Source organism: Equus asinus, chromosome 2 (genome assembly GCF_041296235.1).
Source record: "Equus asinus isolate D_3611 breed Donkey chromosome 2, EquAss-T2T_v2, whole genome shotgun sequence".
Classification (NCBI taxonomy): Eukaryota; Metazoa; Chordata; class Mammalia; order Perissodactyla; family Equidae; genus Equus; species Equus asinus.
The window spans coordinates 115,242,697-115,267,477 of record NC_091791.1 but is presented as its reverse complement, the minus strand read 5'-3'; positions in this window follow the sequence as shown (position 1 = coordinate 115,267,477).

The following is a 24,781-nucleotide window of genomic DNA, read 5'->3' as shown; positions in this document are numbered from 1 at the left end:
TTACTTAGGCTCCATTACTTTAATTATGCTTTCCTCTAACCCTGTGACTACTTATACATACTTATAATGGCTATTTTGAAGACTTTTTTCATTAAAATGACATCTGGTCACTCTCACAGGCAGTTTCTGTTACCTGCTTTTTTCTGATGCAAGGTCATAGTTTTCTGTTTCTTTGCATGCCTCAAAATTTTTTGTTGGAAAGTTGACATTTTAGATATTGTAGCAACTCTGGGTACTACTCCCCTTCCCCAGGTTTGTTATAGTTACTTGCTTACTTCCTTTTTAGTGACTGGCTGGATTAGTTTGGTGAATTCTGTCCCAGCCTACCCCACCTTCACATTGTTAAGCCTCTGACGCTGCCCCTCAGGCAATGCCACAGTCATTCTGGGTTGACAGTAGCTTTCTCTTTCTCTGGCTCTGACCACACCCAGCTGTGAAATTACACTAATTGCCGGATGGTTGCTGTGCTGTTTTCAAGAATGCCCTGGTACATTAATGGCTCTACAAACTAATCCAATCAAGTTATGTTTCCTTTGTAGGAAGAGTTTCTGAGGTCCGTGTTTGATATGTTTTCTTCTGAATCCAGGAAGGTTCCTCCCTGCTGTGTTTAGTTTTTGGTTTTTTTTTTCCGAGGAAGATTAGCCCTGAGCTAACACCTGCTGCCAATTCTCCTCATTTTGCTGAGGAAGACTGGCCCTCACCTAACAGCCGTGCCCATCTCCTCTACTTTATATGTGGGACGCCTGCCACAGCATGGCTGGCCAAGCTGTGCCGTGTCCGCACCCGGGATCCGAACCAGTAAACCCCAGGCTGCCGAAGCAGAATGTGTGAACTTAACCACTGCACCACCGGGCCTCCTGTCTGATTACCCAGTTCTCTCCTGCAAACTAGCCAGCCTACAGTCTAGGCTATATCTTCGTCAAATCTGTGAATCTCCTCTCAATAGCCTTTCACCACAACCTCCAGCGTTCTTGGAAGTCCCCTTAGGTTTTCACTAGGTTCCAAATGAAGTCAGTTCCTTTGGGGAAAGATTAGGAGCTACTCGTTTTAAAATTTCTGAGCGTGGCTCTGTAGCTGGAGGTGGGGTAAATGATGAGCTTCTCTTTGAGTGACACCCCTACTCTAAGAGCTGAGGATTTGGTAAAGGGAGGAGGCAGCAACCTGTGGTACTCTTGGCTTGCCTCTCAGAACTACCACCTTACAAACTAGGGAAAGGGTGTCAGTATTCTCAGCATGCCACAGCCTAGGGGGAGAGTCTCCACACCATGAGTGGGAGCTTGGTAAAAGAAGGAAGCCCCCATTTCTTGTACATACTTGCCTGTGACCTATCTTCAGCAACAGGTAGCTGGAGCAGGATGAGAAATGCAGACTTCTTGTCCCTCCTGGAAGAAAACCCACAGGCTGGGAGCTGGGGGACCATGAAGCCATGTTCTCGACTGCAGCAGTGTGGAGTGGAGTCTCCAGAGGAGAGATAAAGGGAGTCATCTTAGTCCAAATACCGCTTTTTAACTCTCACCTTTCTTATCACATTTTCTTGACCAGATGTTTCTTTCTTTGCTGTTTGCCCTTAGGACCATTTCCAGAGGCTTTGAATGACTGCTCTTTAAATAATGTTTGACTCTTTCACTGAGGAGTGAGTCTGGAGCTCCTCAGACTGCCATGCTGGAAGCAGATCTTCTCAACTTGTTCTTTTATGAATCACGCTTTTGGTGTCATGTCTGGGAAATCTTTGACCCAAGGCAACAAAGATTTACTCCTATGTTTTCTTCTGCAAGCTTTAAAGTTTTTGGTTTCATATTTAGGTCTATAATCCATCTTGAATTTTTGGTCTATAAGGCACAGTATATGTATCAAAGTTCTTTTTTTTTTTTTGCATACGTATATTTGATTATTCCAACACTATTAAGACTATCCATTCTCTACTGAGTGGTCTTTCTAACTTTGTCAAATGACAATGCGACCCTAGATGTATGAGTTTACTTTGGGACCATCTATTCTGTTATATTGACCTACTTTTCTATGTTTATTCCAATACCACTTTATCTTAAAGTCATTAAAATAAGTCTTGAATTCATGTAATGTAATTCCTCAGACTTTCTCCTATTTTGCAAAGCTGTGTTGCTGAATCTAGTTCCTTTACATTTACATTTAATTTTAGAATCAGTTTGTCAATATCTATAATAAAGCCTGCTGGTAGTTTAAGTGGGGTTTCATTGAACTTATAAGTAGATTTGTTGAAAATTGAAAGCTTAACATTATTGAGGTTTCCAATCTATGGACATGGTATAACTCTCCATTTAGGTCTTTATTGATTTATTTCATCAATATTCTATCATTTTCAATATTCAAATTGTGTACATATTTAGGTACATTTAGACCTGAGTACTTCATTGTTTTGTGCTTTTTTAAATGACAATTTAAGACTTTTTGAAAGTCCAATTGTAGAGTGCGAATATACAGAAATAGAATAGATTTTTTTATATACTGAACTTTTATTTTGTACCCTAGCTAAATTCCTGTATCAGTTCTGGAAGGGTTTTTTAAATAGATTCTTTGGACTTTTCTATATATACAATCATGTCATCTGCAAATAAAGGCAAATTCTTCCTTTACAACAATTTGTTAATATTTTATTGACTGTCATGTCTATAATCATGAGGGACATCAGCCTGTGGTTTTCTTTTCTTATACCGTCCTGTCTCCATTTGGTACTGCTGTAACACTGGACTCACAAAATGAGTTAGGAGGATGGGGGAGAAGTGGCCTGCATCACTAGGAAGAGTTCTCAGGAGCCTCCTCCATCTTCCCTGTGAGTACCTACTTTGTCTTTTAACTTTATATGCACAAATTATATGTGCTATATGACATAGGAAGTCTATTAATTGCTATACTTTAATTTCATAACCTACTGTCTCGTGGAATTCTTTTATTCTTTCAGCTGGTTTACCAACAGCTTACTAGGTGCACTGTCTTGTCATCTGCAAACAGATATTCTACTCCCTTTCCAATTCTTATCCCTCCAACTGTTTTCTCTTATCTGATTGCATGCACAACACATTAAGCAATATTAGAAGTACAAAGTATTCTTGCTTTGTTCCTGACCTTAGTGTGATGTTTCTACTGTTTCCCCATCAAGTAAACCACTGCTTTTAGGACTGAAATGCATATATCTCACTGTGGTAAGGAAACATTGCATTCACTTTTTTCAAGACTTTAAGTACAAATGGGCGTTAAGTTTTTTCAAAGACTTTCTCAACATCTATGGAGATAATCATATAATTATTTTCTCCTTCAACTTATTAATGTGGTCAATTTTAATAGTAGATTTCCTAATATTGGGTCATCTTTGCATTCCTGCTATGGAATTTGTTTTCACTGCACTTAGCTCTACAGTTTGAGAAAGTCTTTATTTTCTTTTTTCTTGATTTCCATTATCTTGTGGCTGGAGTATATCTCAAAGTATACTTTCTCAGAATCAGTCCATGAGAGGTTAACTTTCAAAATATATTCTTGTATAAAAAGAAAAAAATTAGGCCTGCCCCATGTGTAGTGGTTGAGTTTGGTGCACTCTGCTTCAGCAGCTCGGGTTTACGAGTTTGGATCCCAAACCGGTGCACGCCTACACCACTCATCAGCCATGCTGTGGTTGCAACCCGCATACAAAATAGAGGAAGATGGGCACACATGTTAGCTCAGGGTTAGTCTTCCTCAAGCAAGAAAAAGAGGAAAATTGGCAATGGATGTTAGCTCAGAGTGAATTTTCCTTATCAAAACAAAAAAAAATATTTTCTCTTCATTGAGAGTCAAGATAATTTTCTCTCAAGCCTTGAAGGAAGTCTTCAATTTCCTGTTAGCACACCATGATGCTAATCTGCTTCCTCTGCCCATGCCCTGTGCCCCCTCCCACTCCAGGCAGCCTTTAGGATTTTCTCCTTATTTTTCTAAATATTCATGACACAGTGCCCAGGTGTTGACCTTTCCTCAATCATCCTACTAAGTAATTCAGGGGAGTTTTTAATTTTAAAATATTATTCCTTTTTTTAAGCTCTGGGAAGTTTTCCCCCATCATTTCTTTATTTCAACAGAATAATGCCCCCCAAAAGATGTCCATGTCCTAATCCCTGAAGCCTGTGAATAGGTTGTCTTTCATGGAAAAAGGGACTTTACAGATGTGATTAAGTTAAGGATCTTCAGATGGGGAGATTTTCCTGGATTATAGAGTGATCCCAATGTAGTCACAAGGATCCTCAAAAGGGTCAAAGGCAGGGAAGGTGAGGTGGAAGTGGAAGCAGAAGGAAAGAGGGTGTGATGCCATGATGAGAGCAGGTGTCATAGTCAGAGAGAGAGACCCGAAGATGCTACATGGCTGGCCTTGAAGATGAAGGAAGGAGCCACGAGCCAAGGAATGCACGCCGCCTCTAGAAGCTGGAAAAGGCCAGGAAACCGACTGTCTCCTAGGGCCTCCAGAGGGAATGCAGTGCTGCTGACACCTTGATTTCAGGACTTCTCAACTCGGTAACTATAAGATACTAAATCTGTATTGTTTTAAGCCACTAAATTTGTTTCAGCAGCAATAAGGATCAATACACTTACCCTTCATTTTTTCCTGTTCCTTCTTTCTGAACTTCCACAGACACATTTTGGACGCCATGAACTGATGCTACACAGCTCTTAACTCTCCTCTCACGTTCCACATGTTTTTGTAAGTTGAAGTTGAAGTTTCTTTGACTATATTTTGCAACCCTTATCCTGATTTTCTTTATTTTGACAACCATATTTTTAACCTCTGAACTTTCCCTTGTTCCCTGATTTTTCCTTTCTCTAGCTTCCTGTTCTTGCTTTGTGAATGCAATGCCTCCTCATACATCTCTGAGATGGTAATGATGGTTTTTAGGTTCTCTCATTGCCTTTATTATCTATATCTTCCTGGGGCAGCGGTTATTTTTGTTCATCTAGGTCCTTCTCTCTTGTGGAGACTGTTTTCCTTGGTCATGTGTTCACACATACAAGGCGGATGCATCGAGACAGCTGGCAAGGGTTCCCTCTGCGGTTCCCAGGTCTGTTTACTCTGCAGGCCACCCGCTCCCAGAAGGCTGGCCCGAGTTCTGCGCACAGGGTGACTCACAGTAACCGACAGCCTTCACTAGAGGGTGCCGGGCCTCCTCACCCCACCAAAGACCCAACAAATGAGGGCTTTCCTCGGGTGGGGACCAAGCCTCCTCCGAAGGTCACTTCCATGTGCAAACACAGCACTGCTGGCCTCGGCCTCGTGGTGGATCCTGGGGTCAGAGGCAAGCGGAGCACTCACCCCACTGTTCTGTGAACATTCCCCCCACCCCACCCCCAGGAAAGCCCCTGGCCTACTCCTGTTCTCAAACTTCTAATTCTGAGCTTGCAGCCTGTCCAAGTGCTCAGGGAGGCTAGACCTTTACTCAAGCTGCCTCCTGCACATGTGCTAGGCTGTAGGCTCCTCTGCTTTGGCTTATAAATCAACATGAGCACACTTGTTTTCATTTTCTGGAAGTCTATGAAAGTCACATTCCACTGACCACGCCTATGCCTCCACCCTCTTCTCAGGCCTGCTGGGGATTACGCTACTATTGCCATTTCCAGGGGGTTTGGAAAAGGGAGAGAAGTAGAAAGGGTCTCCATCTGCCCTCTGGGCACCTAGGGGGCTACAGTTCTCAGGTACCTCTGGAAGTCCCAGACACACACAGTTGTCACTACACTGGTGGTAACATGTCTATGTGTCGGAGGCCTCTTCCCTGACAAGGCCAAGGTCATCCCTTCAATGAACTGTCTTAACTTAGCCAGGTGCTCTACCCCATGAGATTACTTATAACCACTAGCTAACTTTTTGTGTGTGTGTGTGAGGAAGACTGGCCCTGAGCTAACATCTGTTGCCAATCTTCCTCTTTTTGCTTGAGGAAGATCATCCCTGAGCTAACATCCATGCCAGTCTTCCTCTATTTTTGAATGTGGGACACCATCACAACATGGCTTGTTGAGTGGTGTGTAGGTCCACACCCAGGATCCGAACCTGCAAACCCCAGGCCACCAAAGTGGAGAGTGCGAACTTAACCATTATGCCACCAGGCTGGCCCCAACCATTGGCTAACTTTTGCGTGAGAAACATAATCCACTGTAAACACTCTAAGAGTGGAATATTGGTTAGGACTATCTTTGGCTGTGGGTGAAAGATATCCTAAAACAACAGTGGCTTAAACAAGACAGGAGTTTACTCAGTGTGGGCGATAGGAAGTCCAGGTCTGCTGGGAGGCTGCAGTATGTTGGGGTTCAGGCTCCATCTATCCCGTGCTGGGCTGTGTATGGCTTCCATTCCCAAGATTACTTCATGGTCCAAGATGACTGTTCCAGCTCCAGTCATCACGTCCACATTCCAGCTACTGAAGGAGAAAGAGAGAGAAAGGGCTTGCCTGCTCCTTTTAAAGCTGCTTCCTAAAATGAGTGACTCGTGATGCTGCCACTCACATCCCATTGGCCAGAATTGGTCCAGATTGTCATGTGTCAAGCTCAAAATCAAGGGTTCCATTATTAAGGAAGGGATATGTGAGGTGGGCCTGAGGGATCTCAGGCAAGCTGTGTCCCCTTCATGATATTACTCCCCACAGTGGCCTGCATGTCATGGGCCCACAGGAAGAAAGCCAGCTGACTATCCATGGCTCACCCCCTTTGCTATGGTCTGAATGTTTGTGTGCCCCTGAAATTCACATATTGGAATCCTTACTCCCAGTATGATGGTGTTAGAAGGTGGGACCTCTGGGAGGGGCTTAGGTCATGAGTAGAGCCCTCGGGAATGGGATTTGTGGTCTTAAAAAAGATGCCCCCGCAGAATTCCCTTACCCCTTCTGCCATGCAAAGATGCAAGGAGAAGTCTGCAATCCAGAAGAGGGCCCTCACCCGACCATGCTGGCACCCTCAGACCCTGATCTCAGACTTCCAACCTCTAGGACTGTGAAAAATAAATTTCTGTTGTTCAGAAGCCCCTCAGTCTATGCTATTTTTTTAGAGCAGCCAGAATGCACTAAGATACACTTTTGGGGCCTTCAAGGACTGTGCAACATTTTCTCTGTCTGGAGAAAAAGAACTCTGGGGCCCGAGATAATGTTCCATTAATTATTTGCTTGATGTGCAGTTTCATGGTAGCCTTTGGTTTTTTGTTGGTTTTTTTTTTGAATGAGGAAGATTGGCCCTGAGCTAACATCTGTGCCAATCTTCCTCTATTTCGTACGTGGGATGCCACCACAGCATGGCTTAATGAGCAGTGCTTAGGTCCGTGCCCAGGATCCAAACCAGTGAACCCCAGGCCACCAAAGCAGAGTGCACACACTTAAGCCACTACACCACAGGGCCAGGCCCTAGCCTTTGGTTTTGAACACATCATCTAGCCTTACCCAGACCAGAGCAAAAGCTCTCACCACAAAGTGGTTCAGAGTAGAAAAACACGGAAAAAGAATCAAGGAAATCGGTGAACATATCTGTCCTCACATGTTATGGCGTTGAGAGAGGCTGTCCGTCTGAATTGGCAAAGAGCTCTGGAGCGAAAGTAAATGGAAAACCACTTGTTTCCCAAGCCTTTGCATAGCCCGCCTTTCCTCTCCTCTGTGGTGTTTCCTGCTGTGTCCCAAGGGGCCTGTGCCCCACGCACCAGTTCTTCTGGAAGAGCTATGCCAGCAGGGCTGCCGTGAAAGAAAAGAGTTCACCAGCACCCTTGCCCGTCCCTCCAATGCAAACATTTTCCAAAGTATTTTTTCCACATTTTCACATCTCCTGTTTGGATAAGGCCCCGTTTACTGCTGTTGGCTGAGCCAGAACAGTCTCCACATCCCAGGGGAGGGCCTGTCCTGATAGAGAGAATTCCAGACTAAACGAGCTGAAGAAACGAGAGTTTGGGGACGTGCATGCGGAGAATGCCGGGCCTGCCTTCCCAAGCTCCACCCTGGGCTTCCAGCAGGCGCTGCTGCTGGGGACACAGCTCTCCAGCCACATTGGCAGTTGGGAAAGTGCGGCAGGCTTGGGTCTGGTGCCTGCTAACAGTCAGCAGGAAGGTGAGCACAGGGTCCTGCTCCAGAGGGGGACATTTGTGCTCCATCCCCTCTTCCTCTGCATTAAGCCTTCACTCCTCCTTGACTGGAACTGCCTTTCCAGGGCCTTTGTCCTCTGGGGCCACCTGGGAACCTGGGCCTGAAGTGTCGGCCCAGCCTCATCTCCATGGTGAATGAGGGGTCCCAAGGCATTGGTTTTGCCCCTCTGCCTCCCTTTAAGTAGTGTTTCTATGGGGCAGGTCTCAACCAATCCCCCCTCCTCATGTAAACCTCATTGTTTCAGAGCCTGGCAGAGGTTCGTCTCCCCACACTGGGGTCTCTCCTACAGGGAAGCCAAAAGCCCACCCAGGGTTGAGAGGCTGGCAAGCAGCAGAGCCAGGAGTGGAACCCACATATCTCCAGCTCATGGCCTGGCCGTCTCGGCCTTTCTCTGCCCTGACGGACGGCTCCAAGCATGATCGTCCTGAGGGCACCTCAAAGAAACTGCCCACACAGAGGTTGAGTCAGAGGTTGAGTCCTGGACATACTGCATGTTCCCTGCTGTAGTAGACGGTGTTGCTCGCCCATCTTCTGCTTCTCCTCTGGGGCAAACTGCATTTTCCAAAGTTGGTGACAACAGGATCTCCCACCAAACGTGCTCTTCTTACAACCAGCTCTGACCATCCTCCTGTGGAGAGGTGGGGTCCATGGTCCCTCCTCCTGAATCCAGTCAAGGTGCCACTCTGGGACAAGTGATGCTATTTGACTTCTGAGGCTAGATCACAAATAATGAGACAGTTTCTGCCTGGCTTTCTTGGGACAGTCCCCTTTGAAATGCAGCCACCATGCTGTAAGGAAGCCAAAGCTTCACAGAGGCTGCACAGAGGTTTTCATTACAGTCCCAGCTGGCATGAGAGGAGGTGACTCTTGAGATGACTCCAGCCCCAAGCCCAGGGGTCCTCTCAGCCATGGAGTCCTCCCAGTGAGGCCCCGGACACCATAGGCAAACTTTAGTCTTCCTTGCTGTGCTCATCCTGACCCACAACCTCCCGGAGCATAATCAAATGACCTAAGCTGCTATGTTTGGGGTGACTCGTTATCAGCAACAGTAACAGAAATGGCATCCTTTCTCTTACAGAAACATCACCCTTCCTACATCTCCAGTCACATTTTCCTGCCCCCTCAAAATCACACGTGGCCATGTGACTTGCTTTGGGCAATGTGTCCTAAGAGGAAATGATGTGTGACAGCATTTAATTGCAGCACTCAATTCTCTATCTGCTCTTCTGGAAGCATGTGTGGAAATGCCGTCTCTGTTGGTCACGTACAATCATACATGTATAATTATTTATTGGTGGGAGCAAAAAAACAAGCCTTTTGTTTTCAACTGCTAAGATTTGGGGGTCATTTGTCACTACATCAGCTGTGTCCTGACTGACACAAGCACCGTTCCAAACACAGAGCCTGTTTCAGAGGAGGTCGCTGATAATGGACTAAACACCCGCATGAGGACAGGAGTGTCCAGTGTCCTTGTCCTCTACTTCTCCAACCTATGGCTTTCACATCAGACTTAGGGAAACCACTCTTGATGCATGGCTTGCCCATTTTCCCTTTTCCAGAAGCTCTTCAGTGTGAGTAGAACATGCTGCTGATCAGACCCCAGGACAAACTGGGCTCATTTCTGCCCTGGCCCAGCCCCTGAAGGCACTAGTCTCAGGCACAGGGGCCATCTGGGTTCAGGGGAGCAGACAGAGTTGGCCATGCAGCCAGAGGCAGGATAAGAACCTGGGAGCTAGACAGCCGAGTTCAGGTCCCTGCATTGCCTTCCAATGGCGTAGCCGCGGGCAAGTCTTCCACCTCCAAACCTCAATCTCCTCATTTGTAAAATGGGCATCATAACATCAGTATCTTAGTCTGTTTGGGCTGCTAGAAGAGAATACCATGGACTGGGTGACGTAGAAACAACAGCATTTATTTCTCACAGTTCTGGAGACTAGAAGTCCAAGATCAAGATGCCGGCAGATTCGGTGTCTGCTGAGAGCCCTCTTTCTGGTTCATAGATGAGTGTCTTCTTGCTGTGTCCTCACAAGGTGGAAGGGCTGAGGGAGCTCTGTGGGGTCTCCTGTATAAGGGCACTAGTTCCATTCATTAGGGCTTCACCCTCATAACCTAAACACCTCCTAGGGTCCCCACCTCCTAAAATCATCACTTTAGGGGTTAGGATTCTAACATGAATTTGAGGAAGACAAAAACATTCAGTCTACTGCATATAGTCTTTCCATTGTAGGGTTATTAGGAGGATCAAATTCCCATGGGAAGGGCCCCACCTAGGCCCACAGCACAGGGTGGCACCCATTCAGTGCTGGTCCCTGCTCCTAAGCACTTGCTCCTACATAATTCACAGGCTCTCACATCCAGAGGGAGAGGTGTGGGCCCCACCCACACGGTCATCCCCGCTCCCCTCAGAGCAGACAGCCCATTACCTCCTTCACCTCACTAGACCCATGCACTGCCTCACTCAAGCCAGCTTGGAAGGGCCACCTCACTGTCCCCCAGGGACCTTCCCATGACCCCAGTGTGGGAAGTGCTCTTGAATAACTCTTCTTATCTGGAATGACTTCGGGATGAGTGGCTTAGTGAAAAGAGCAAAACTTTGCATGCCAAAAAACATGTCTCTTATTTTCCAAAATTGGGCTTCAGATATATTACAGCGCTTCCCTCAGAAGGCCACCTGCAGGCGTCGATAAGGTGATGGGAACTCCACACTGCCAGGTGCTCAGGCTCAGATCTCAAGCCAACTCATCTTCACTCTTTCTCCCACATGCCACATCCACCAAATCCAGCTATTGGTCCCTTCATGGGGTGGTCGACATCCCACCACTGTCACACACACCATGCACTCTGCTCCAGGAACCCTTCACCTCCTGCCTCATCTCCTTGCTCCCTCCCCATAACCCTGCCATTCTCCACACAGCAGAGGGACACAGTTAAAACCCAGCTGGGGGCGCAAGCCTGTCTTCCACCACCAGGCAAGTCTCCGATCTCAGCAGACACTGGCTGGGTGTCCTACAAATCTAATTCAATTTTGACACTATCTATCTGGAGATAGCGTCAGATCCCACAGGTTAGGGGTTCAGTCTCACAAGACTGCCCCCCACTTCAGTCACCAATTGCAATCCTAAGTTGTCATCTGTGTTTCTGACCCGTGGGCTATAAACTAGCGTTTCCCACAACCCCCTCCTCAGGTTTGATTAATTTGCTAGAGCAGCTCCCAGAACTCAGAGAAACACTTACTTACAAGTACTAGTTTACTATAAAGGATGCAGATGAAAAGCCAGATGAAGAGGTGCATATGGCAAGGTCTGGCAGGGTCCCGAGTGTAGGAGCTTCTGTCCCCATGGAGCTGGGGTGCACCACCCTCCTGGCATGTGAGTGCATTCATCAACATGGAAGTTCATCACATCTTGTTCAAGAGTTTTTACAGAGCTTAATCTGCAGGTCCCCACTCCTTCTCCTTCCCAGAGGTCAGAGGGTGGGGCTGAAACTTCCAACCAGCTAACAGCTTGGTCTTTGCTGGTGACCAGCCCCATCTTGAGGCTATCTAGGTGCCTCACCCTGAGTCACCTCATTAGCATAAACTCAAGTTGGCTCAAAAGGGGCTCCTTATGAATAGCAAAAGGCCCTCCTCTCACTTAGGATATTACAAGGGTTTTAGGAGCTTTGTGCCAGGGAGGAGAGACAAAGACCAAACACATTTCTTATTATAACACAGGGCAGTCACCTCTCTACCAGAAGCCCCTGGGGCTACAATATGCCACACCCACACCTCGCCTGGCCCCCTGCCTAGAAGCTGTTCCACCCACACACCAGGTACCTCCATCTCAGGACCTTGCCTGTGCTCTTCTCTCTGCCAGCCCTGGTGGTCTAGTGGTTAAGATTTGGCACTTTCATTGCCTCAGCCCACATCCTGTCCCCTGTCAGGGAACCACACGTGTTGCTGTGATGCTGAAAGCTATGGCACTGGGATTTCAAATATCATCAGGGTCTCCCACGGTGGGCAGGTTTCAGCAGAGCTTCCAGACTAAGACAGACTAGGAAGAATGACCTGGCCACCCACTTCCAAAGAAACTAGCCAGGAAAACCCTATGAATGACAGCAGAGCATTGTGTGATAGAGCGCCAGGAGGTGAGAGGATGGCGCAAAAAGATTTGGCAGGGTTTCCTCCTGTTGTCCACGGCGTCACTAGGGGTGGGAATCTACTCGACAGCACTAACAACTGCCTGAAGCTCTTTGCCCAGATATCTGCCTGGCTCATTAACGCACCTTTTTCAGGTCTTTATTTAAATGTGACCTACTCAAGGTCTGCCCTGATCAACCTATTTAGAGCTGCAGACCACCCCTCCACTTGGGGTCCCTTTCCCTTCACCACTGCTTTCTATCCATCACAATGTCACCTGACACAGTGCTGAGGTGTTTATTGCCCCTCCCCAATTAAAATACAAGCATGAACATGGAGGTGGGGAATGTCCCTCTCCCACGGAGGAACACCAGGTGGAGGGAGAGGGTGAGGATGGCATGCGAGAGTAGGACCCAGCACAGGGCAGACAGTTGAGAACCACTTGCCGTGGCTGTGGGTCCAAGCAGCACTGATAGAAACCAGGGGCCTGAGTCACCCTGCTTGTGGGCAGGGCAGTGGGAAGCCCCTGGGTGAAGGGCAGAAGTAAAGGCCAAAGGGGAAGGCTAAAGCTGTGAAGGGTCATCCAGCAAAGGGGTCTTTGAGAGGACGAGGCACTGAGGTGTGGGACCAATGTGGCAGAAGGCTTGGGCTCCAGAGCCAGGTTCTCAGCTCCTCCCTAGCTGGTAGCCTGGGGCAGGAAATGCATGGGACAGGACAGGCCTGAGGCCCAAATGTGCACAAAGAGACGCTGGGCTGCAGGACCTTGCCTTGCAGTGGTTTGTGCCCCTTAGCTCTGCAGCGACCCCGCCCTGGCACACCCACCCAAGGTGAGCCAGCTCTGACTCAAACCACACCCATTGTCCTGTACCCAGCCCATGGATGGTGGTTAGCACGGTTTTCAGCACCCTTGGAATGGGTCTGGGAATAGAAGGGGCAGGCCTGGGCCTGGCCCTGGAGAGGGGGTGTCAGGGAAACTTCCCATCCCCCCAGGCTAGCCTAGCACTTGCGTGGGCCAGATGGCTCTGGGAAGCTAAGAGGATTATCTGGTGGTTTGGCACAATAGACCCCAGAAAACTCAGGGGTGCAGATACCCTGCCGGGTGATTTCTCCCCTCATGCCTGCTGCTGCAGAGCTGCAGGGCTAAGGGGCCCCTTCCCTTGGGAGCCCAGCTCCCCTCGAGGAGGATGGGGTAGCATGGCTGAGGTGGGCTGGGCTCCTCCTCTCAGACCAGTGACAACCTCCTCCAGGGCAGCCTGCACCATCCTCTCCAGGAAGGCAGTGACTGGGAGCCTGGACTTTGCCAAGGACACAAGATGCTCAGGCCAGGGGGAGGCTGAGCCTCCCCAGACACAGTCTCCTCGGAAAATCTCTGGGAAAACCTCCCTGAGAAGGCAGCCCTGCCCAGCGGGGCGGATCAAAGAGCGTGTGGGCGAGCGTTTAGTTTCAGCAGGGCTGGCCCAGCACTTCTGGGCCTGGCTGCCCAGCCCTTCTGCCCACCAGGCGCCTGTGGCTGCCCTGAGCAAGAGGAGAGATGAGCACCTTGCAAGGTCCACTCCTCCAGCTTCGAGGTTCCTGTGGCCTTGGCCTTCTGACTGGTCCCTCAGGGGCCTGGGGACCTGCCCCACAGACAGCCGCAAGCGACTCCTGGCTATTAATGTGGCACTACAGCCCTGGGGCAAAGGTGGCTCACAGGGGCCTGGTACTGAGCCCTGAGGATGCGGGGTGGCTCCCTCCTGGGTGGAGCCCAGGAGCCAGTGTGACTTTACTTCAGGAGCATCGCTGGCCCGCAGAGGGGCACCTTTGTGAGGAGGGAGGACAGCAGCTCCCAGCATGTCCCTGGAACAGGCGCTGGAGGGGACCCTGGGTGTGGGCTGTGGGGTTGGCCCCCCAGCTGAGTAGCTCCCTGTTGTCCATGACATCTCCCAGCCACTGCACACAAATGCCAGCAGCTGGCTTTGCTTTGGGGATTTCTTCCCCCTCTCCTTGTAACATCTGTCAGTGCAGCCCACGTTTGGCCTGTTCAGTCCCCGTGCGGCCCTGTCCCCTGACATTTGTTCACTCAGGGAGATAGTCGTGCCTCTGAGGACTGGGCTTCCACAGCTAATGAGGACAGGGGTAAGCATGGAAAACACCACCAATTACTGCCCCACCCCGAGCACAGTTTGCTTTGTGGTGGGAACCTGTCCAGGCAAAAGCTTTATCTGAGAGATCTGGCAAATTACTGGGTAGCCATCCGAGCAGAGCCTGAGCACAGCTGTGTGTGCAGCGGGCACCTTATTAGGCTAATTATGGGCTCCTCGGCCCACCGATACTGTGTCAAACGTAAGATAAACTCAGGGTTGGCCGAGAGAGCAGCTTGAAGGTGGTGTTTTCCTTGGGAGGAATGCTTGCCAAAGATGGCCAGGTGAGGCAGGGGGAGAAAGACAGCAGAAGCCATGGGGTTGGGGGGACCTCAGAAAAAGCCAGGAGTCTGCAGACCCACACCAGCCCCCAAACTCTACCCACCACCTTCCTCATTTGTAAAGTTAATCCCTTGACATATATGATGTGCCCAAAACTGCTGGCCACTAGGTTTGGTTGATAAGAATAATGATGTTACTAATAAAATTGGCTTCGCACTGTACATAGATTAGCTCATTTAATCCACCCAACAAACCAACCTCTTTTCACAGATAGGGGAACTAAGGCCCAGGGATGTTAAGCGACTTGCTAGAGGCTGTCAGAGCCTGGAACTAAGAAGAAGCCCTGGCCCTAAAGGGGAACCAGGCCCAGAACCTCCCAGAATAGACAAGCTTGTGGGATGTAGCACACAGGGACCCCCAGCGTTCCTTCCTCGAGGGCTGGTCCTCCAAAGGCTTCTAGGCTGGGAGGATGGCTGGGCCTTTTGGCTGGCAGCCATGGCGGTATGTCATGGGGCAGGGGAGGGTTCCAATGCCCCAGGCCCCAGCACATCAGAGCACAAGGCAGGCTGGTGGGCAAGGTCGGCTCAGGGGTTCCCAGGTCTGGCATTTAGGCTCCACGGCTGGGCATGGGCTGGATCAAGTGCGGGGAGGCCTACCCTGGCCTCCCTCCTGGCCTTCGAGTGCCTCCTTCATCATCTTTCCCCACCCCCATCAATTTGTCAATTTCCAATCCGGTGGGAAATGATCCCTGGCCTGTACCTATAGTGTCAAAGGAAAAACAAGGACTGGAGGAAGTACGATGCCCATTGGGCTCATGGGGTCTGGGAGGGACCTCTGTGCCACTCTCTTCCCCAAGAACCACCCTCTCCCCCAGGAGCCACAATTTCCCTAGCACAGCCCAAGGTTTCCAAGTGAGGCCCTTCCCACCCCACCAAGACTCTGCCTGTCCATGTGCACAGAAAGCCTGCCACATCCAGTCACCTGATCCCTGTCCTCTCTGTGCACACCAGGTCACCCTCACAGTCCCGGCTGGCTCGGACCCTCCCAGGGCCAAACGCTCCCTCGATGCCTGTGTGCTCCACATGGGCTGGGAAGCTGGGAGGACAAGGATGCAGACTCATCCATGCCTCCAGGAGGGCCCTGCCAGGCTGAGACAAGGCCAAATGCAGGACAAGACAAAAGGCCCCTCCTTTGGGGGCCGCCAGGAGTCACTCAGAAACTCTGAGTCCTTCCCCAAGGTCCCTGCATCTCTGGCACCACCACTCCAGACCTGGGGTCCTTCTAGAAAAGGAAGGGGCACATCACCTTCTAATTGGATCTAATGAGCTTACTTGGCCTTGCCCATCTCCTCTCATTCCTTCTCTCTTCATTAAGTGGAAAGAGTGAAAGGGTGCAGCCTTGCTCTATAGCAGTGGTTCTCAGAGTGTGGCTGGCACCTGTGGGCAGCAGCACCTGGGAACTGGTGGAAATGCCCAGGCCCTCCCCAGACCTCCCAGATCAGAAACCCTGCGGGCAGGGCCAGTACTCTGTAACACGCCCTCCAGGGGAGTCTGATGCTGCCACAGTGCGAGACCTCCTGGCTTATAGCTTCTCTCCCACCCTCAGACGTGACCACCACCCTGGATTCCCTCCTCTAGTTCCTCCCAACCAGGAGTTCTCTCCAGGGCTCCTCCCAGCTCCTTTGGTGTAAAAATCACATCCAGGTTGATGCCTGGAACTCCTCATCTGTCTGAATGTCCCTCCCACCAATGTCCCTCTACGCTACTTCAGGCACCAGGAGTCATCTGTACACACTTCACCTTCTGATGGGGGAGACAACGAATGTCAAAGAGAGAAGAAATGGCAGACAGTGAAGGGAGAAGGAAAAGAGGCCACAGCAACAACCAGGACAGGTGGCTCCTCCTTCAGACTGGGTGGCCAGGGGCCTCTGCAGAGGAGAGGAGAAGTGAGAAGGAGGGGGTGGGCGCAGGTTGCGAGGAGGGCCCTGGCAGGAGAGAGCAGCCGGTCAGTCTCCAGACAGGAGCCCCTCAGCCATTAGAGGGACAGACCTGGAAGGCCGGGGATGCTGGGTGGCAGTGGGAGAGGGGAAGTGTGGACAGATGGCCAGAGAGGGTGGCAGAGCCACTGCGCAGAGTTAGGTTTTATTCTGAAAGTATGGGAACACATCGTTGGGATTAATCAGGGGTGACATTTTTAAGTGGCCCCTCTGTCTGTGGTGGAGATAGACTAGGACAGACTGCTGCAGGCCACTGCCGCGAGGGGTCACCTGTCAGCCTGGGGACCCTCCTCCGGCCCTGTGTACCAGAGCAGTGAATGGAATTCCCTAAAACCCTACAGCCCTTTACCCCACTCCAACACAATGGGAGATGTTTTTGTATCCTCAAAGGACATGTTTTGTAAACAAAATTTTGTATTTAAAATTTAATATTGTAAACAATATTAAAAATTAATATTCAATTTATCAAAGTCACAAATCTAAAGTCCTAGTGCTCCCTTAAGCTTTTAAATTCAACTCACCAACATTCCTATTTTATACATAAACCTAGCAAATTTGAACCATCACCATGATGAGGTGGGGACTTTGATTAATGTTTTGCCCATTCTCATATTTTGTTCCTTAAACCCCTTTAAACATATTAAACTACACTTGTACATTTAATTTTTAATTTGCTTTTTAAGTACTTCTATAGTCTCAAGGACAAAAAAAACCCAAGCCCTTCCCAAATACTTAAGTACTATTTTATAAACCTAATACATTAAAATATGGCGACTCACATTCTCGAGTGTTCCAATATTGTATAAGAACTTAGATTTCAAGTTAAAAATCTCAAGTCTAAATTAATTACTCGGTTATGACTTTAAATTCTAATCACAAGGCTGGCCTGTGACTCTAACAGCCCAGATTATTTTAAACATAACAAATGCTGAAAAGATGAGATGCGCAGGTTTAAGAATGTTAAAATTATGGGTTTGCTTCTTGAGGACATTTGGATGGACAATTCTACAGTTTTGTCATCCAAAACAATATCAGAGTTACCTTTCCGAGGAATGTCGGGTCGCAGTCTCGCCTGGCAGAGCATTTCATGTCTGGAGATGCCCCGCCTGGTGCCCACCCAGCCTGGTGGGCTGCGCCTGTGGCACGTTGCTCTGCCAGTCCCTCTCCAATCCCGAAGAGGGCAAGTCTTCCCAGTCAAGTCTCTGGACATCTGTCACCCAACACCTAATTCTTGTCTCTAGTCACAAACACTTGCAGTTCCCGCCCTGGTGGCTCCATTCTTAACTAGTCTATTTATGGCTTCATTCTGCTATGGATTCTTTTCCACATCTTCCTATTAGCAGAGCCAGCAAATGACATCTGGCTGACTCTCCCCCAACTCTGTGACACCTCTCTGGGACTACCTGGTAATGTGGTCCCTGTGCCCTGATCATCTCTCTCTAACCAGGCTGTATTGGCCTGGTGGATTGTGCTATCTGGTGGCTGCAGCCTACCCCAGCCAGATGTCCAACAGCATGGACAGGATGACAGGGGTGTCTTAGCCCCTCCATGGGTCCTGAGTGCCAATCGGTGTGGGGAGCAAGCCCCACCCGCCAGCCATGGGCACCCTCCCAGAGCCAGCCTCCCAACAACAAGCCTACCCACCCATCCACCCCAGAGTGTTCAGAGATGGGCAGTAGCAAGTGTTGGTAAGAATGTGGAGTAACTGAAACTCTCATACACTGCTGGTGGGAATGTAAAATGGTGCACATGGAAAACAGTCTGGTAATTCCTCAAATGGATAAACACAGGGTTACCACATGACTCAGCAATTCCACTCCTGGGTATAGACCCAAAAGACATGAACATATGTCCATGAAAAAACTTATACAAGAGTGTTGATAGAAGTATCATTCATAATAGTCGAAAAACGGAAACACCCCAAATGTCTGTCAATTGATGAACGGATAAAAAGCAAAGTGGTATATCCATATAATGGGTAATTATTCAGCCATAAAAAGAATGAGTACTGACACATGCTATGATGTGGACGAACCTTGAAAACCTTGCGTTAAGTGAAAGAAGCCAGACACAAAAGGCTGAATATTGTATGGTTTCATTTCTATGAGATATTCAGAATAGGCAAGTCTAGAGACAGACAGTGGATTAGTGGCTGCTTAGGGCTGGGGTATGGGGGAATAGCGGGGTGATAGCTAAAGGGAATGTTTTCGAGGTGATGAAAATGTTCTAAAATTGACGGTGGTGATGGTCACACGTCTGTGAACACACCAAAATCCATTGAATTGTATACCTTAAATGGGTGAATTGAATGATAATGTGAATTATATCTCAATAAAGCTGTTTTAGGAAAAAGGCGCACCCAGGGAGGCCCTGCTTCCACTCTTATCCCCTCTGCCCACAGCCACAGGACTTTGTGCAAAAATAAGCAAAGCGTATATATGCACACACACATATATATAATTTTTTAATGTCCTCTACTTTCTTACACAAGTAGTAGTGCCTTGTATGTAGTATCTGACACCTTACCTTTTTTTTTTTAACTTAGTGCACCCTAACGCTGTTTCTGTCTTTCTCCTTTCTGATGGTCGACAGCACTTGCTGGTGGAAGCGCCACGCACCACCAGGGACACCCGCGCCGCCTGCTGCTTCATCTCTGTCCAGCTGGCTCCCTGGGGAGGTTCCTGGATCCCAGGGCAGGTGAGTGCGGGCCTGGCGATGTTGCACACTCCCCTCCGTAGCAGTGGAGCCGCTGTGTCTCCCTGCCGCCAGGTAGTTGGCCCCTGATTGTCCACAGACGCCTCTGCGTTCTCATCTATAAACCGGCTGTTGTAGGAATCAAGCGAGTCAGTACAGGTCAAGGACGGAGAACAGTGTCTGGGACATAATGAGCATGATTTAAGTGGGAACTCTTATTATCATTACCCTCACCTTCAAGCCCGAGCCAGCCACTGTCTGGCTGGGAAACTCTGCCCACCGCCTGGCACACAGTCTCCTCTTTGCTCTTTGAAGGCGGAAACAGCTGTGGCTTCACCCCAGAGGACAGTGGGCTTGAGAAAGTCCTTCTCACGAGGAGCATTTGAGCAGAGGCTTGCACGGAGTGAGGAGCAAACCTTGATATCTGGGTCAGAAAGTGCAGAGGTCCAGTCAGGGCCCACTTGCTGTGTGCCAGAAGCTGCAGGGAGGTCCATGGCTCCAGTAGGGTGGGGGCTGGCAGGAAGGTGGGGGAGAGCAGAGCTCTGAGAGAAAGGCAGGTGCCAGGTGAGGTAGGGTCCAGCGCCACTGTGATCAGGAAGGAATGCCTTCTTCAGTTCTCATCAGAAAAGGACTTGTCTGTCTGCCTCTGCATTTGAAAGGCTCCCTGAGGGTGTGGGCTGGGAATAGGTTTCATGCAGCCTCTCAGCCCAGGCACAAGAGGATGGGTCTGGACCCAGAGTGGCAGCCGTGGAGGTGCTACAAAGCTTTCAGAGTGGGATCTGCCTTGAAGGAAGGCCAACAGAATTTGCATCTATCCATCTCCATGTGCAGCAGGGCCTAGCTGGAGCCTGGGTGTGCATCCAGAGCTGTGAGCAACAGGCCTATAGCTGCTGCAGAGACCTTCTAGAAGCTTCTAGGGTGTATGTGTGGGGAGGCGGGGTGAGAAAAGCAGTTGAGGAAAAAAAATGACTGTGGGTCCCCAGATGGGTCTCTAGGCCCACTCCCCACCTGACCCACGTCTGGGGCCAGTGCAGAGCCCACATTATTAAAATAATATGACCAGATTCTTCAAAGAACTTCCAAAACGTCACCTGCCCAAGTCACTCTGCTTTGTGGCCCTTGTATGATCCAACCCAAGATATCCCCAGGGGTCCTCTGGACACTGTGGCCCTAAGGGCTCCAGAACACAGAAGCAGCAACCACACGGGATGAAGCAGAGCAGCAGTGGCCCCAAAGGACAGGCATGAGGGGATGGAAGTGGCTGTGCCTCTGGAACACCCTTGCAGGCCTCTGCAGGGAGCTGGACGCCCACTTGAGCAGGTGGAGGACATAGGACATGTGGTCATGCAACAGAGGAACCTGGAGGATCCCAGTTATAAGGACACTGGTGAGGGTCAGGGGAGAGGGTGCAGGGCCACTTGTGGCAGCTCCAGGTTCGGCCCCTCACTGGCTGTGGCCACAGCCATGGCTTGCTGAGCCTCGGAGGTCCCCTGTAAATGAGAAAGATGGAGTCTCCCCTCCCTCTCTCTGGAGATCATCGTCAGCATCAATTGGGCTCACGTGAATAAAAGCCCCTTAAAATTACAAAGTGCAAAGAATAATGCAAGAGATGATTGTTATCATTATTACCCAAGACTGCGGCATCATTTTTCTATCGTATAAGCAGTGAGTATATTTGTGTGTGTGTGCATCTAGAGTGGATTCAACGCAGTCTCAGAACCAGAAGGCTGAAAGACATTTGATGGGTTAGAGATACAAACTGCAGCAGCAGGAGGAGAGCATCAAGGGGTTCCTCAGCACAAGCTGAGCCCAGAAGCTGACCAGGAGGCCAGCTGGGTTTTAACTGTGTCCCTCTGCTGTGTGGAGAATGGCAGGGTTGTTGGAGAGGGAGCAGGGAGACCAGGCAGGAGGTGAAGGGTTCCTGGATCAGGGTGCATGGTGTGTGTGACAGTGGTAGGATGTCGACCACCCCATGAAGGGACCAATAGCTGGATTTGGTGGATGTGGCATGTGGGAGAAAGAGTGAAGATGAGTTGGCTCTGAGATCCGAGCCTAAGCACCTGGCAGTGTGGAGTTGCTATCACCTTATTGACGCCTGCAGGTGGCCTTCTGAGGAAAGCGCTGTAATAAATCTGAAGCCCAATTTTGGAAAATAAGAGACATGTTTTTTGGCATGCAAAGTTTTGCTCTTTTCACTAAGCCACTCATCCCAAAGTCATTCCAGATAAGAAGAGTTATTCAAGAGCACTTCCCACACTGGGGTCACAGGGAGGTCCCTGGGGGACAGGGAGGTGGCCCATCCAGGAGGTCCCTAAAGAGGGGCAGGAGCCTCCGAACTGCCTGGGACTGAGTAGTCTGAGAGGACGCTCGCTGGAGGGGAGGCTGGCCCTGAGGGCCTCGGGGTTTGGGTGCAGACACAATTCCAGTGGACATGGCACCTGGCACCTTGTGCCTCCTTGTGACCCTACACAGGTCCCAACCAAGCCCATTTGCCCCATGAGGAGGTGAGGCTCGGAGAATGACCTCTCTATGGCTGTGAGGGTAGCATGTTCCGAGCTGAAAGCCTGGTCCGGCTGTGTCTGGTGCCAGGACCCAACCTCGCCACGAGGGAGGGCAGTGCAGGCAGCCCCGGGTCCACTGGGCGGCAGCTCTTAGAGGACCAATGACTTTCTTAGAACTACAGTGCAGTGACTAATATTTTCCTTGTTATTTTTACTTTTCAGAGCTGAGCAACTGAAGGGAAATACTATGAAGGACCACAAAATACAGGTGGAAGAAGCTCAGTCCAATTTCATTTACCACGTTTATCCTGCCCTTCCAGGGGGACTGCAGGGTTCTCCCAGCCACGCAGGAGTTGGTCAACCCTGCATTTCTCCAACTGCAGCCTGAGCTGCTGCTTTGCCCTCCCCGGCTCAGGGAGGTGCAGGAAGGACATGAGGGACAAGAGGAGAGACTACCCTGGGTTATCCAGGTGGTCCTGATATAATCACAAAGGCTCTTATAAGAGGGAGGCAGGAGGTCAGAGAGGGGAGAATTTGCAGGATCTGAAGATGGAGGAAGGAGCTAGGAACCAAGGAATGCAGGCAGCTTCTACAAGCTGGGAAGGGCAAGAAACAGATTCTCCTCTGGAAACTCCAGAAGGAACCAGCCCTGCTGACACCTTGAGTCTAGCAATGCAAGCCTCATTTCAGACTTCTGACATGCAGAGGTGTAAGAAAATAAACATGTGTAGCTTTAAACCACTGCAATTGTGGTCATCTGTCACAGCAATAGGAAACTAATACAGGCCCTATGCTTCCAACACCACCTCCATCAGAATGTGCCTGTCCTGTGTACCACTGCTGTGGAACTCTGATCCATCATGGTGGAGTCAAGTCAGTGCAGAGACAGCAGCCCTGCCAGGAGTAGCTGGGTGCTGTTGCTGGGTGAAACTGCTTTCCACCTGGAAGGCCTTAGGAGTGGTGCTAATGGCAGGAACTTTATCATGGGATAGAGGAGGCCTGACTGGAGGGACTGAGCTACCCATGTCCCCAGAATAAGTTACAGTCTAACCTATATTCAAGGCCCTCTGCTGTCGAGCCCAACCTATCCAAGGCCAGCCCACAAGCCAACATGCCAGACGAGGTCATAAGGAGATAGTTTCAAAATGTCTTGATGATTGTGCCCAAGTTGGTCGCCCTGGAAAATACCTTTGCATACTAACCAGGCTTCCTTGCAGAATGTAAATCCCTGTGTGGCAGTCCTGGCAGGCAGTGTTTCAGCTTCTGCTTGAATACCTCCAGCACTGGAGTGCTCACTGCCTGCAGGCCAGTACCAAGTAATGGTAAATTCTTGTATTTTGTGAGCCTTGGCCAGCTTCTGTCCCCTAGGACGACACTCCCTCCACCAGATGCCACTCCTCACCTGTTCAAAGACAGCTCTCTGGTTACCCCAGGTCCTGTGTTCACTGGAGACCTGCTGCAGCCCAGGCTGGCACAGCCGGGGTCTCCTCCAGATTCCATCCTGTAAGATGGGTCTGTCTCAGCCAGTATTTGCATTACCTTTTGCCAGCTTTGGTCAGGGACTTACCATCACCCACTGGTCTGTTGACCTTTTGAATTCTCACTCTCCTAACCAGTATATTAACTACGACATTCCCACCTATGTGCAACCTTCCCTCACACTCACAGCACTTCACCTAACTGCCACAAGTGGGACCTTTTAATCCAAGTCCTAATAAAAAGCAGAGGGGGTGGGGCCCACGAGTGTCCTGACTCTTCCCCCTACCAGAGGGGGAGCCTGATACAGCCCCGAGGTCCTGTCACCACAGACCCTCCCCCAACTCTGCTTATGTGCTGTGTTTGTGCCACACACACTATTAAGTTTGTTTTTTAAACACCAGAAAAACCTATTGCTTGAGTATTTTCTTCCTTCTACACTCCCGGGGGCCTCTCAAGGTCTCAGGAGACCTCTGGCGCCTGAGACGAGGGGTCCCTGAATGTCGGGCCCCCAGCTTCTGCAAAGGAACCCCAACAGGAGCCTGCAGCCTCTTGTAAACCCCAGCAGTGACCTCACACCGAGGGCCTGCTTCTTTCCCGTCAATATTTTTAAAGCATTCGGGCTTCTCTCAACACAACTATTTATGGAAGCGGATCCATCCGCGTCGCCGCTATCTGGGGAGTTCCTGAGCGACAAGGCACCATTTCCGAGAAGGCAGAACAACGGCTGTCCTGGGAAAACACTCCAACCAAGACTGGGCTCCAAATGTCTCGGCACCAACAAGACTTTTGTTTGAAAACACGTGCTTGTTATCATGAGGGTTCAGCATGTACTTGGGTGTGTTCACTTCACACCCCCTGCTCCTAATCTGATACAGAAAACAAGTTTTTATCAGGAAATGCCTGCCGGTGTAGGTGTCTCTTTAGGCAAAGTCTTTGACCACCAGCAATACCTTTCGTTATTACTATTTCACATTTCTTCGTGGTTTTCATGTACCCTATAAACAATAGGTGGTAATCTAAGGATCGTGTACAGTCCCCACGCAGTCCTGGGTCTGCACCTGGCTGGGGCTGTGAACGAGGGGCGGCACCGCACCTTCCTTCCACGTGCCGTGGCTGGCACAGGGCATGGACTGGTTTTCGTCCCCACCTCCTCCGCCGGCTGTGGGCTTTCCGCTGCCCGTGTGGGTATGCCCTGTTATGGGGGCAGCCAGGGGTGCTTGATGATCACAGGAGGCTTAAATGAGCTCTGGTATCAACACAAACAGTTCTGCTGGCCAGACCCCAGGACCCTCGGAGCGCAGGGCTGGCCCATGCGGCAGCAAGCTTTGAGATCAGTTCCCATGGCAACCTTAGGAACTTCAGTGGCTGCAAACAGGGTGCTTTCTGGACTCTAGGCAGAAGGGCAGGGGAGCAGGCATCTGGCTGAGTGACAGTGTGGTTGCACTAACTTTCAGAACCTCCGAGGAGGCCTGGGGTTGAGAGAGATG